Raw genomic sequence first — 13968 nt, 5'->3', positions numbered from 1 at the left:
AGCCCTTTTGCATCCAAGCAATGCAACGCCTCCTAAGAGATGATGCATCACCACCTTCTCTGACTTGTGACCCTTCCAACGGGCCTAAAATTGCTCCAAATGCTACCAAACTTTTTAGGGATGCTTAGATACCTTCGTTTATCACTTTGGACCCAAAAACAAAATTTTTAAGTGCCTACAATTGAAACTCAAATTTCACATCTACACTATGTGAAATTTACTAAGTGTTTTATACATAGCTTGTATAACAACACTTATCATTTGTATTTAACCAATCATAACAACTGCAATGGATGAAACAAATGTTGGCTGACTCTGGGATCGGTATGGAAACCTTTGTAGTTTTTTGTGACAATACTAGTGCAATAAATATATCAAAAGAATCATGTTCAACACTCTAGAACAAAGCACATTGATATTCGACATCATTTTATCAGAGAATTAGTGGAAAATAAAACGTTGGTATTAGAATATATTGAGACTGCTAAACAAATTGCTGATATTTTCATTAAAGCTATTGATACGGTTAGGTTTGACTCTCTTAGGAAATATTTGGGAGTCTGTTCTACAATATAAATATATTTATGTCTTTCCATGTCGTAACAAACTGTGTGCTCATTTCTAGTGTACTTGTTTTTGATCCAGAGATTCTTCCAAAATTATGGTTAGCGGTTTGTTACTATTTTTTGTTAGATTAGCTATTTAGAAATTTGTTCATACTTTTCAACAAATAAACAATCATATTTTTCTAAATAATTTTTTACAAAAATTGGTGTTCGATTATCTTAATATCTCTTTGATTTTCCTATTAGGCTCCAATTTAGAAAAGAGCTACCTACTCTAATGTGTGAAAGTCATCATTGAGTAAGTTGGAAATATGTAACTAAAATTATGTAGATGATACGCTACCATTGAAAAAGGGCTACCATTTTTGTAGAGTGAAAGCTTCTATCTTGGTTACAAAGTTGCAAAATAAAAAAATAGAACCTCAAGTTTATAAATATATACTCGCTCTTGTCACACTCACACATGAATTTCCTTTGTTGGAAAAATTGAAAGTGAGAAAATGTTTAAAAAAAATCAAAAAACACCTATTTGAGTACTTAAGAAATATTTATTTAAATAATTTTGCTTTTAATTCTTGAAAAATATTAACTTATTTCTAAATATATTTTCTAAAGCTATGAATTGTACAAATTGTTGCTAACTAATACATCGAATTTCTTTCTCTTTATCATGGAAAAGTCACAAAGACTTTTGAGCACCACATCAAGGACATCATTTTGGCAACTATATATATAATAAATATTGTAATAAAAAAATTAAAAAAAGAGGTAAACCATATCTTCGCTTTTGGAAATATTTTATCAATTTCTTTTAATGCATTTACTCACATATTCTATAAATAATAGTCCATCTTTTTCATACTTTCCCTATTTAAAATTTTGGCTTGATTTGTGGTAGTTACCCAAAATGGGTACACAAAATATTGGTAGTTATTTCATTAAGTGTCCAAATCTTTTCATGTTTAAAATTTCCATGTTTCCCAATTTATGTCATTCCCATCACCGATTCAAGCACCCATTTTTATTTTCTTCTCTCTTGTGCTCTCACTATTTCTCTCTGTGTTTGTTTCACTCTAACCCATCTGTGCAGAATGATGGTGAAGACCAGTGGAGGATCCAACTAGAAGAATGCCGAAAAGGGAACTCCAACCTCCCTTGCTCCAAAATCCACTCTCACCAAACCCAAGGCTCGCAAAAAGGTCATTCCTCCTGCCAAATCTTAGGAGAAAGCTTCTTGGGAGTGCCTGATCCCTCCTCTAACTGCCCTTCCAGTGGCGGTTCCTCCTACGCCTGCCTTGGAGTTGCCGATTAAGAAGCTCCTGGTCAAGTCTGAAGATGTTGGGTCTATTTCTGAAAAGATGGATCATGAGCAACTTGCCATTGAAGTCGAGAAAACAAATGACATACATCGAACCTCAGAATCCTCAAAGACTTTCTTTGAATCATCTCCCTCGCTTGATGTGTTGGCCAAGAAAGTGGTTGCAATGTCCGACTCCAGGAAGCCTGCCTCCTCATCCAAGCCCAAGTCGATTTCCAAATCGGTGTCATCGAACCCTTCGGCTTCTGCTACTCCTATTTCCAAAGTTGCAAACCCTGATCGCCTTCATAAAGAGTCACCTCCCTGTTCGTCTTTAGAAAATGAGGATGAAGAAACTACTACATAATTTGAGTCCCTGGAATTTGATGATGAAGACCTCAATCCCACTGAGCAGATATATGATGTAACGTCCCAAAAATGCTAATAAGGTTTAGTGCCTTGATTAGTGTGCTGGGAGGGAATAATTGAATATATGTGTGATTAACTTATTAAATGTGTGACTATATGGCATGCATGATATATATGATAATATGAGTATAATTATATGCATGTTTATGAGTATTAAATATGCATGTGGGCCCGCTATTGTTCAAAGGGTATATTTGTAATATTGGCTCATAGCGGGCATAAATGTGATTATATGCGTTAAATGATTGAGACCGCATTATTATGCAGATATATTTGTAGTATACGGCTTAAGGCGATCCTAGTAAGTAGATTGGCGGAATAGTCACAACGGGGATTGATACCCAACTCGGAGCGAGCCTGGGGGTATTTTGGGAAGTTAATGTATATTTGGGATTTATTGAGTAGCGAATAAGTGTTTGGTGATTAGTTGGGGCATGTCAAGATTATTTGGGAATTTATAGGACTGTTGGAGACTTTGTGGAAAATGGGAAACAAAGACTGTTTTGCCCTTGAGGGGCTTTGGTGGGAGATTTTTAAGCAGGGGTACAATGGTCATTTGGCTAGAGGATAGGCTTAATAACTTAGAAACCTTTAGAAACTAGAACACTCTGTTTTCCTCACCACTCCTAACCGACCCTCTCATCCTCTCTCTCAATTTGGTGGAACTTTGAGGAAGCTATGGGGAATTGGTGGCTGGAAGCTTTGGGAAATGAAGACTTAAGCCCTAGAAGTTTGGTTAGCTGCAGCTAGGGGGGGTAGTTCACAGCCAAGGTGAGTTTGATTGCTCTTGCAATGGTTCTTTGTTTTGGTTTTCTAGTTGTTCCTAGTTCTAAGGTTTAAGATTGTGAATTTGAATTTGAATGGAAGTTTGAATGAGTTGAGCTGGGGTTTTGTTGCTGGAATCATATTGGTGTTATGCTGAGGATTGAATTATAGTTTTAGGATTTATTTTGGAATTTTTGGTGGACTTTTGGCTAGGAAAAATGCTGGAAAACCCAGAGGATTCTGGGTTCACGAGGGCGTGTCGCAACCAAGTTCATGGGTGTCGCGACCCGCATGCCCTAGATGCCCTGGGAGGGCTGCAGACTTGAGGGCGCGTCGCGACCCTAGGGGAGCAAGTCGCGGCCCATGTCATCCAACAGGGAGGGCTTGGCTTCTGTCTTAGGGGCGGGTCGCGGCACTAAATGGAAAATAAGGGGAACTAAAGTTTTTAAGCTTGGGGAGGCTTAGGGAATCAAACTTAAGTGTTCGGGACGATTTCTACTACCCGGTTTAGTAGAAATTGAGGTCCTGGAGGCTAATATTTGAATCCGAAAGTTTTAAATGGTTTAGAATCTTATGGTTATCCATTATCGCAGTGTGACTAGGTTTTACCACAAGGGCTCAGGAATTAAGGATCGTGCTCAGGGCCATTATACGCTTGCTGCTCAGGATCCGAGGTAAGAAAAATGCACCCATGTGGTTGTGTTTGGGACTAAGGTTCCCTGTATTTTAATATATGTAATGTGTGACTGTATTGATGATATGCTTTATATGAAAGTACGGCCTAAGGGTGCCGGGGCTGATGATAAGTGCAGTGGACGCAGCTCGGCCAATGTGAGTCGGGGTCAGCTAAATAATCAGAGGACTCAGCCTAAGTGAACCAGGGTCAGTTAAATAATTAGAGGACTAGGCCTAAGTGATCCGGGGTCAGCTGAATAAATAGAGGGCTTGGCCTAAGGGCATTGACACCTAATCACGTGTATTACTGATTGAAATGTATGATTGAGATTATATCTTTTTCATTGTTTAGTTTAATGCTTGTACTCTGTTAAATAATTGGACTGGTTGGGTCAAGGCTGATTAAATGCTAATGTTGCTCTTTTATTGGGATTGTTGCCTATAATCTATTGTCTGTTGAATCTAGTGAATTGTGTTTAATGTCTTTATATTGTTTCCTAGTTGTGCATATTGTTTTAAGTTTTCTAGCTGGGCTTGGCTAACGAGTGCTGCGTGGTGCAAGTAAAGGAGTTGATAGCTGAGCCAACCATGAGTTAGAGAGCTTCAGGGGTGGTGTGTAATTATGCAACCTGTTCGATCACCACGGTCGGGGTAGCTTGGGAGGAACTAGGGTTAAAACTTGTTTTTGCCGCATAGGACGGCTAAATTGTATCTGTTTATCTTTTACCAATCTGTAAACTAATTTTTGGGATCCCATGTACGAACTTAATATTTTAATGAAAACTAATCATTTTGTTGACCAAATCTTTTATTACTTGACCTTGACTTGGTCTTTAACTACATATTTAAGTTCAAACGACTTGCTTAGCAGGTTAAGCTCTATTTTAAACACACAGTGTAACGGTCTTGGTTATCCAGGACGTTACATATGAAGAGGTTGTTGATTTTGACTCTGACACTTCATAACCATTGGTTGATCTGCCAAAAACTTCCCAAAAAAAGGTGGTCAAAGAAGCACCCTCCGTTGCTCCATCCCTTGTGAAAAAGGCATCAAGGAAGGTACCCATTTCCTCCAAGGCTGCTGGAAAGAAGCCAATGACTGAATCTGCTCCCAAAAATATCAAAAAGGTGGTCCCCCAAGCATCTCTTGAGTCCCCACACAAGGTGTACAACTTTACTTATTTTTCATATTAATCCAATAAAAATATGAAATTGTATGAAAATATGGATTTTATTTCTGAGATGAAATTTTCTCTAGATGCTTATAGGGTTTTGGGGGTTATTAAGCCACTAGAAGATGCATATTGGCTAGCAACTGTGATGGGGTTTGAGGAATATGTGCCTAGAGTTGTAAGGGAATTTTATAATAATCTGTCCCCTGAAATTACTGAGATTGATACTTTCATGTTTGAGAAAGTCTATGTCCAAGGGAATTGTTTCAAGTTTAGTGAGGGAGAGATTGCTCGAGTTTTGGGTGTGAAAATCTCTGCTTCTGAAATTATTGATATTGATAAGGATTATATTGCATCGGAGTTGGTAGGTTAAAAGATTGAGTGGTCCAAAAATAAATCACTTAAGGTCACTCAACTCACTCACAAATATGTTGTTCTCCATAAGTTTGCTATTTTCAATTGACACCCTACTACTCACACTGTCAGTATTTCCCAAGAGCTTGCATTTTTTTGTATAAAGTTGGTACAGGTGATAAGTACCGAATTTGTTTATTTTTAATTCATTATTCTTCTATGATTATGCACTTGATTATTTATCTATATATGTTTAATTATTTTTATTTTGTGTTTTTAGGATTTTCAAGACATTTGGATGAAAAAGAATGAATTTGGGATGTTTTACAAGCAATGGTTAAGCTCGGAATTACAAGTCTGAAAATTTACACTTGATTTTGATAATTTTTCAATAATATTTTGGAAATATTACTAGAAATACAATTTTTATATCTTTCTCTTAGTTTTCTATATCTTTTTGAATCGTCCAATTCCAAGTTATATCGAGGACGTTATGGTTAAAATACCATAAGTGGCTGCAGCTGAAGAAAATCGAAAAAATGGAAAAATTGCTACGGCTATGGCCAGCCATATTCTAGGTCGCGGCCTGGGGAACAGAATGCAGTGGCCACGACTAGAAATGTCCCAGGCTGTGACTAGAGCCAAATTTTCTGGAAAATACATGTTCCAATGGCTGTGGCAGCCAAGAAACACTGGTCGCGGCCGACGATCGATTTTTCCCTTCATTTTTGAATTTTAAATGTCTTTTTGAAAGGGCTATTAAAGGGATTAGGGTTAACTTTTATAATAACTTTGGATTGAGAATTTTAGAGGCTAAAGCAGCAGAGGAGGAGAAAAGACATCAGCAAAAGCATTCTTCAATCTAGTTTTTCTTTCTTCTCAAAACTCTTTTATATTCATTGAATATTTATGTTTATGAATATGAATATGAATATGAATGGAGTAGTTTTCTTCATAGTTGAGGGTTATTTCAAAACCCTATATATGAGATCTTGAATGCATTGATGAATTTTATTTCTTCTATTCCCATATATTAAATTGCTTCTATTTTCTATTTGAATGTCATGGATCTTGTACAATCTTGTTTAGACGGGCGCTAATTAGTGTTTTGCATTATTCTACTATCATGTTAGGAATACTATTCACCTAATAGTTTAGGATTCTAAGTAGATTGATAAATTACAATTAGAATATTGTGACATGTATTTTGATTGTGATGAAAAATAGAACACAGGTTAAATGAATTGCATGCTCAATGAATTTGTTGCCTAGATTAACCTGTTTCCATAGAGTGTAATGCTTTTACTAGGTTAAATAGATTGCATGCTTAATGGGTTTATTGCTGGGTAAAAAGGGTTAGTTAAGAGAACCTAGCTTTAATTAAGTATAATAGGGAAACTATGATAATTGACTGCTTAAGTATTATCTGCAAGGCTAATAGTTTAATTGGGAATAAGGAATATTAATCATCATTGTTGATAGATTGATTGTCGAAGGTGGAGAGTAATTCTTGACTATTTTTTTAATATCGTTATATCCTTAGCAATTAAATCTTTGATATTTATTTCATTTTATGTTTTGAGTTTTTAAAACTAAAACCCCTTTCTAGTCCTCATGGGTTTGACCCTTATTTACCGATATACTGAAGTAGCTGGTATAAGTGAATAAAAAAAAATATAATTAAATTTGATACAACATACGATACCCATCAAATTTTTGGCGCCGTTGTCGGGGACTATTGTTTTTAATTTGTTATTCATTTTTTATTATTTTACTAACTTGTTATATTAGTTGTGGTTTATGTTTTCAGGGCTTGTGTAGAACTTGGTTTGAGACGTGACAATGTACTATCAACACGGCTATGATCCACAAATGAATAGATATGACCCATATTTTAACGACAATTCACAATGGGAGGAATATTCTAATACTTTCTACGATGGAAATCAATATGTTTAGTCGAATTACTACTCTCCATCAGAATATAATGAGTTCGTACCACAATATTCAGATCCATCAATTGGAGATCTCATCAATGCAATGAATGCCAGCAATCTCCAACTTCAACACATGTCAGAGCAGGCTTATGGGCCTTTTCCTCAACAACCTCCTACAAGAATGTCAGAAGATCAAGAACCATTAATTTTAGATATGCTAAAAACATTGGTGGCTTCAACTGTACAGACCCAAGTTATTCTTCAGAGTACAGAAGCGTCTCTCAAGAATGTTGAAAGTACTATGGGACAAATTGCTACATCATTGAATAATCTTGAGGTTGAGAAGATTGGAGAATTACCCGCAGAATTTGAGAGTAATCTAATAGAGAATGATGGTACCCTAACTCGTCAAAATGGTCTACAACTTGACACGCCACCTTATCCAGACATAACATTTGATCTAATTCCAACTCAAGAACTCAACAATTCAACCCTAGAAGCATCTTCTCCACTGGAGATCAAAACTTTCACGACAATTGGTCCATCATCATAGAACATGCTCCTTTTCCGAGCAAATTGACAAAATTTAAGAATAAGGAGGAAAATAAGGTGATCCTTAAAATCAATATTTCGCTCCTTAAAACCATTATGCAAGTAGCACCATATGCTAAGATTCCTAAGGAGTTGTCCACAAATAAAAGGAAACTGAAGGGTGATAAAAAGATAAGTGTGAGGGAGAATGTTTCTGCTATTCCCCGAAGGAAGTTGCTACCCAAGTGCCAAGACCTTGGGATGTTTATAAATCCATACACTACCGGTAAATCTAGGTTTGATCATTGTATGATATATTTATGAGCATCTATTAATGTTATATCTTATTCTATTTTTGCTTCTTTAAATCTAGGGTTATTAAAAGAAACTAGTGTTGTTATTCGATTGGCTAGTCACACTAATGCTTATCCCCTAAGGGTAGCTGAAGATGTTTTTGTGAAGGTTCAATTTGGGAGGCCATTCCTACTTATTACAAGTACAAAGTAGGATGTCAAAGCATGGGTACTTACAATGAATTTTGATAGTGAAGTTATACAGTTTGATATGTTGAATTCAATTGATAAGTACAAGAGGAAGAAAGTTATGTTAAATGACCCACCATAACAATTATGACCACATCATTCAGTCGAGCTAACACCATTAAACAAAGCAAACTTGCAGGAGTTTTTCTTACCCTTATCTTTTTATTTTGCATTGATTTTTTATTTAGTATATCCCTTGAGGACAATGTTAAAATTAAGTGTGGGGGAAGGGAAAACTGTCTGTTTTATTTTTATTTGTCATTTCTTTAGTTGTTATTTGTGTTTGTGTTGTTTAGTTGTTTTTAGTGTCATTTTTTTAGTTTGTGTTTAGGTTTTCATAAGCATGGTTTTGTTTAAAGTTGTCTATTGATGATAAAACTTCTGATTAAGATGAGACTACTTCTAGGAAATTGATGAATTTTGCATGAATTGTATACTTAACTCTTGTGTGGTTGTTACTTAAGCACGATCTTCGATTTTTAAACATAATGTGTGTACAATTAGATTTACCTTTTCACTATTTGTTGGAGATATTTATGCATGCTATCATCTATATATATATATAGTATCGACCACTCTAGAAATCATTGATTAATTATTTGAGACGAAATAAGAAATGCACATGATTAGGAAAATGATTAAGGCATGTTCTTTGGATCGTTTGAGCCTTTCAAGCTTATCTATGAAATTGAATACCCTAGTTTCCCATTTTTTAGCCATAATGACTAATCTTTTTGTTTCATAAGCCAATATCTAAACTTTTGTAGCTTGAAAATTGTATCTCTTTTTGTGACTCATTACACCATAGTTTTATATGATTGTTTGATTTGGTGGGTTGGATTATGGATTCTAAGAAAGGAAAGTTGTATTGGTTTGTTGTATTATAATGTGAAAGTATAGGATCTACTATTTCTTCCAATGAAGTTGAAAAAGGGAGAAAAAACAAAGAAGAAAAATTTTGCATTGAAAAAAAAAAAAGTGGAAAGAAAAAATGGATGAAAAATGGAAAGAAAAAATGGAAAGATTATGTATTTTACTATTTACCCAAGTATAAGTGTGGGGTAAATAGTAAGATCAATGTGGAAAGAAAAAATAGAAAGATTATGTATTTTCTTGAATTGTATGAGAAATTTGTGGGAAGATCTAGAGAATAGAAAAAATATATAGGCTATGGTGTGATTGTATCTTAAACTTAAATATTTATTTTTCTTCTACCTTCAACCTTAGCCTTACATTACAAGCTTTTAAAGACCTTCTGATTCTTGATTATGTATGTTTACATTAGTGCAGAACAATTGGTTAATGTCTATGGAGTGGATTTTTTTCATGAAAATATTATTATAAATGAGACTTTAAAACATATTATGGCATGTATAAATTGATTCAAATGGTTGTGTTTTGGTAGGTTTAATTGTGCATAAAATAAATAGATCGAGTTTAAGTGGTGACTAGGCATAAAGTTGAAATTTTGAGGAATGTGGAATTCAAAATTTTCTTATAACATATTTGGTTGATCAATCTTTGAGAAAAGTAACGCTTTTGACCAAACCATTGTTTATGTTGTTATTTTTTTTTTTTTGTGTTTAGTTTTTATTTTGTTTTCTCGAGGACGAGCAAATGTCAAGTGTAGGGGAATTTGATAAGTACCGAATTTGTCTATTTTAATTCATTATTCTTCTATGATTATGCACTTGGTTATTTATCTATATATGTTTAATTAGTTTATTTTGTGTTTTTAGGATTTTCAAGATATTTTGATGAAAAAGAATGAATTTGGGATGTTTTACAAGCAATGGTTAAGCTTGGAATTACAAGTCTGAAACTTCACACGTGATTTTGATAATTTTTCAATACTATTTTGGAAATATTACTAGAAATACAAGTTTTATATCTTTCTCTTCTTTTTCCATAGCTTTTTCAATCATCAAATTCTGAGTTATATCGAGGAAGTTATGGTTAAAATACCGTCAGTAGCTGCAGCTGAAGAAAACGGAAAAAACAGAAAAATTACTACGGCCGTGGCCTGGGTGACAGAATGCAATGGTCGTGGCCAAAAATGTCCCAAGCCGCGGCCAAAGCCCATTTTCTGGAAAATACATGTTCCAGTGGCCACAGCCGCCAAGAAACACTAGTCGCAGCCGGCGATCGATTTTTTCCTTAATTTTTTAATTTTAAATGTCTTTTTGAAAGGAATATTAAAGGGATTAAGGTTAACTTTTATAATAACTTTGGATTGTGAATTTTAGAGGTTATAGCAGCAGAGGAGGAGAAAAGACATTAGCATAAACATTCTTCAATCTAGTTTTTCTTTCTTCTCAGAATTCTTTTATTTTCATTGAATATTTATGTTTATGAATATCAATATGATTAGAACCTAGGTTAAATGAATTTCATGCTCAATGAATTTGTTGCCTAGATTAACATGTTTCCATAGAGTGTAATGCTTTTACTATGTTAAATAGATTGCATGCTTAATGGGTTTATTGCTAGGTAAAAATAGTTAATTAAGAGCACTTAGCTTTAATTAAGTATAATAGGAAAACTGGAATAATTGACTACTTATGTGTTATCTGCAAGGTTAATAGTTTAATTGGGAATAAGGAATATTATTCATCATTGTTGATAGATTGATTATCAAAGGTGGAAAGTAATTCTTGACTATTTCTTAATATCGTTATATCCTTAGTTATTTAATCTTTGATATTTACTTCATTTTATGTTTTCAATTTTTAAAACTAAAATCCCTTTCTAATTTTTGTTTAGTTCTTATTTTGAATAATAATTGGATCATAGTCCTTGTGTGTTTGACCCTTATTTACTTCTATACTGAAGTAGCTGGTATAATTAAATAAAAAAAATATAATTAAATTTGATATGGCATATGACACCCATCAACAGGCCTTCCGATCAATCTACCTGGGGAGATCATGGAACAAATATTTTCTCTGACCAAAGGACAAAAGTAGTCGCAATTTCTTATGTTTTCGAGCCTTATTTACAAGATCCTCTCCTCCTAGACTCTTGTGAAATATGCCGATGGAACCATGATGGTTGCTCCAAATGGTACTACCTACATAGTGAAAGATGACTCTACCCCCAGCACTTCCAAACGTGTCAAGCCTCGTGATTTGACCATCAAGTCCATTGATGGCTCTACTGCTCCTGCTGATGCACCGGCTTGGGAACGAAAATTATCTGCTCTAAAGGTTGTCTTTGGGGTTATTCAATCCAATATAAGCACTATTATGGACAAGCTCACTGCCCTCATTGGATCTGCACCCTCAGCCATGTGACTACACAGCCACCTGGGCCTTCTAACCCTGGCTCTCAGTAACTAGCCATAGACTAGACAAAAAGGGAGTGACCATAAGGTCACAACTGTGGGTACTGCTCCCTTAGCCATGTGACGATAGGGTCACCTTGGCCTTTGGCCCCAGCTCCGAGTAACTAGTCATAGAACTAGGCAAGCGCTTATAATTTTCATCGAACTTAGGGTCGGTCCAGCATTAATACTCCATATGAGTCATTCAATGCTGATGTCGATTAGATCTAATCTTTTATCGGCTCTGCATTCATGACACTTATGTCGCTTCTGACTCTTAGGTCAGTATCACGCGACCAATGCCGATTCTGACTAGCAAGTCAGTGCCACGCACAAGTAAGCAATACTACCAGGCATATATCATATGTCAAATATCCAAATACAGGGCATTCAGCATGCTTACTTAATAATTGCTAGCATAATTAGGATCATGCACAAACACAGAGACTCAAGCTCTGATCAATCTCATATTTAACATTCATGGCATGCCCTAACCACATGTATCTCATGCATGACATGCATCACATTTAAACACTCGACATGCATCAATAATAACCATGCATGTCATATACGGGGTGCAGTTTTCTTACCTCTGGTTCGAGCAAGAAATAACAAATAAACGACCCTTGAGAACGATCGATCCTTTGATCCCTTTAGCGGCCACCTAGTCATAACCAAATATGGAATCCCATCGATAAAATAAATCATAAAAAGGTTTATAATCTAAAACCTCAGTCCCGGGACCAATCCCGTGCCCTCGGGACTCACAAACCACCCAAACGAGGTAGTGGAACCATTCCCCAAGCCCCCAAAGTCATCCCAAACCCTAAAAATAGGTTTGCTGGAAAGTGAACTAGCGCTGGGGCACCAGAAGTGGCGTTGGGGCACCACCTGCAAACCAGAAAATCTCTGGCTTTCTCCCCTGCGATTTCCCCTGAAAACCAAGCTTCAAAACCAATCCCAAACATCATCCAAACCTATATTTTAACCCCAAAACTTCATTCATACCACAACCTCATCAAAACCCAAGAAAACTTTCTCAAAAACTTCCATTGATTCTCAACTAATCACCTCAAATTTCTCAACTGAAAATTTATTAGAAAAACATAGTATAACCAGAATTTCATGGTTGAATCCTTACCTCAAGCTTGAATTGGGTCATCTTCAGTGGTTGAACTAAAGTCTAGAACCTCAAGCCTTGATTCCCACACTTGAATCCTCAAACCTAGCTTCAAAATTCCAAAGGTTAAGAAGAGAAAATGATGAACGGTTTGTTAGAAGGAGAAGGTGAAGGGGATGCTCTATTTTCTAAAAATTCCACAGCCTTCTAGTGTGATATAATCCCTTGATCAAATGAACATAATACCCCTAGGTTAAATAAAGTCCTTTAAAGTCTAGCAAGGGCAAAATCGTCATTTTTCCTCTATTCCCGTTAATCATAATTAACGCCCTCCAATTCCTGTTATTTCCAAAATTCCCAAATATCAATAAATCATATCCCATTATCCTTTAATTCCTGGTAGTGTTCTAATCCTCAAATTACCCCGAGACTCACCCCGAGCCCCGAAATTAACCTTGTTATGACCAGACCGAAAACTTGCATTCCATGATCGTCTCATGCTGAATGGCTCGAAAAAATCCACATATAATGTGGTATTATTTATAATTCACCCACATGCATGAAAATACACAATTATGCCTTCAACGAGCCAAATTACCAAAATGCTCTTATAATAAATGTGGACCCATATGCATGCATTTATCATCATATAATAATATAATTCACATAAACATGCATATAATCATTTAATAACATAATAAATCAATTATGGCCCTCCCGGCCTCCTAATCAAGGTCCTAAACTTTATTAAGAAATTTGGGGCATTACAACTATCCCCTCCTTACAGAAATTTCATCCTCGGAATTTATCTGAACTGCCCGGAACATAAATTCTGTACAACTGATTCCAATTTCCCAGGTCGTTCCCTCGACCTCACTATCTCTGTAACATACCTTGACTCAAGGTATAACTTTGTTCCTCAGAACCTTATTGTTGTTTCATATCTGAACTAGATATTCCTTATAGGATAACTTAGCCTCAATCTCCAAATTCCCATAACTCAACTCATGAGTTTCCTTCCGACCCATGTCCTCAACATGGAAATATAAATTACACTGTATACAACTGACAGTACCAATACTAAGGCCCATCCAAAGGCAACCTAATCAGTCCTGTCCTGGACTCAAACGGTCAAAACAATCTAGGGCTCAACTTTCCCCTATCTACTCACCCATTTCCATGGTGATACTTGAAGGAAGATACAATCTTCTATTTAGAACTCCACGAATCTGCTTTTCAATTCAGTAAGACTTTTCCA

This window comes from Humulus lupulus, chromosome 9 (assembly GCF_963169125.1).
Source record: "Humulus lupulus chromosome 9, drHumLupu1.1, whole genome shotgun sequence".
Lineage (NCBI taxonomy): Eukaryota > Viridiplantae > Streptophyta > Magnoliopsida > Rosales > Cannabaceae > Humulus > Humulus lupulus.
Note: the sequence above shows the minus strand (reverse complement) of the source record.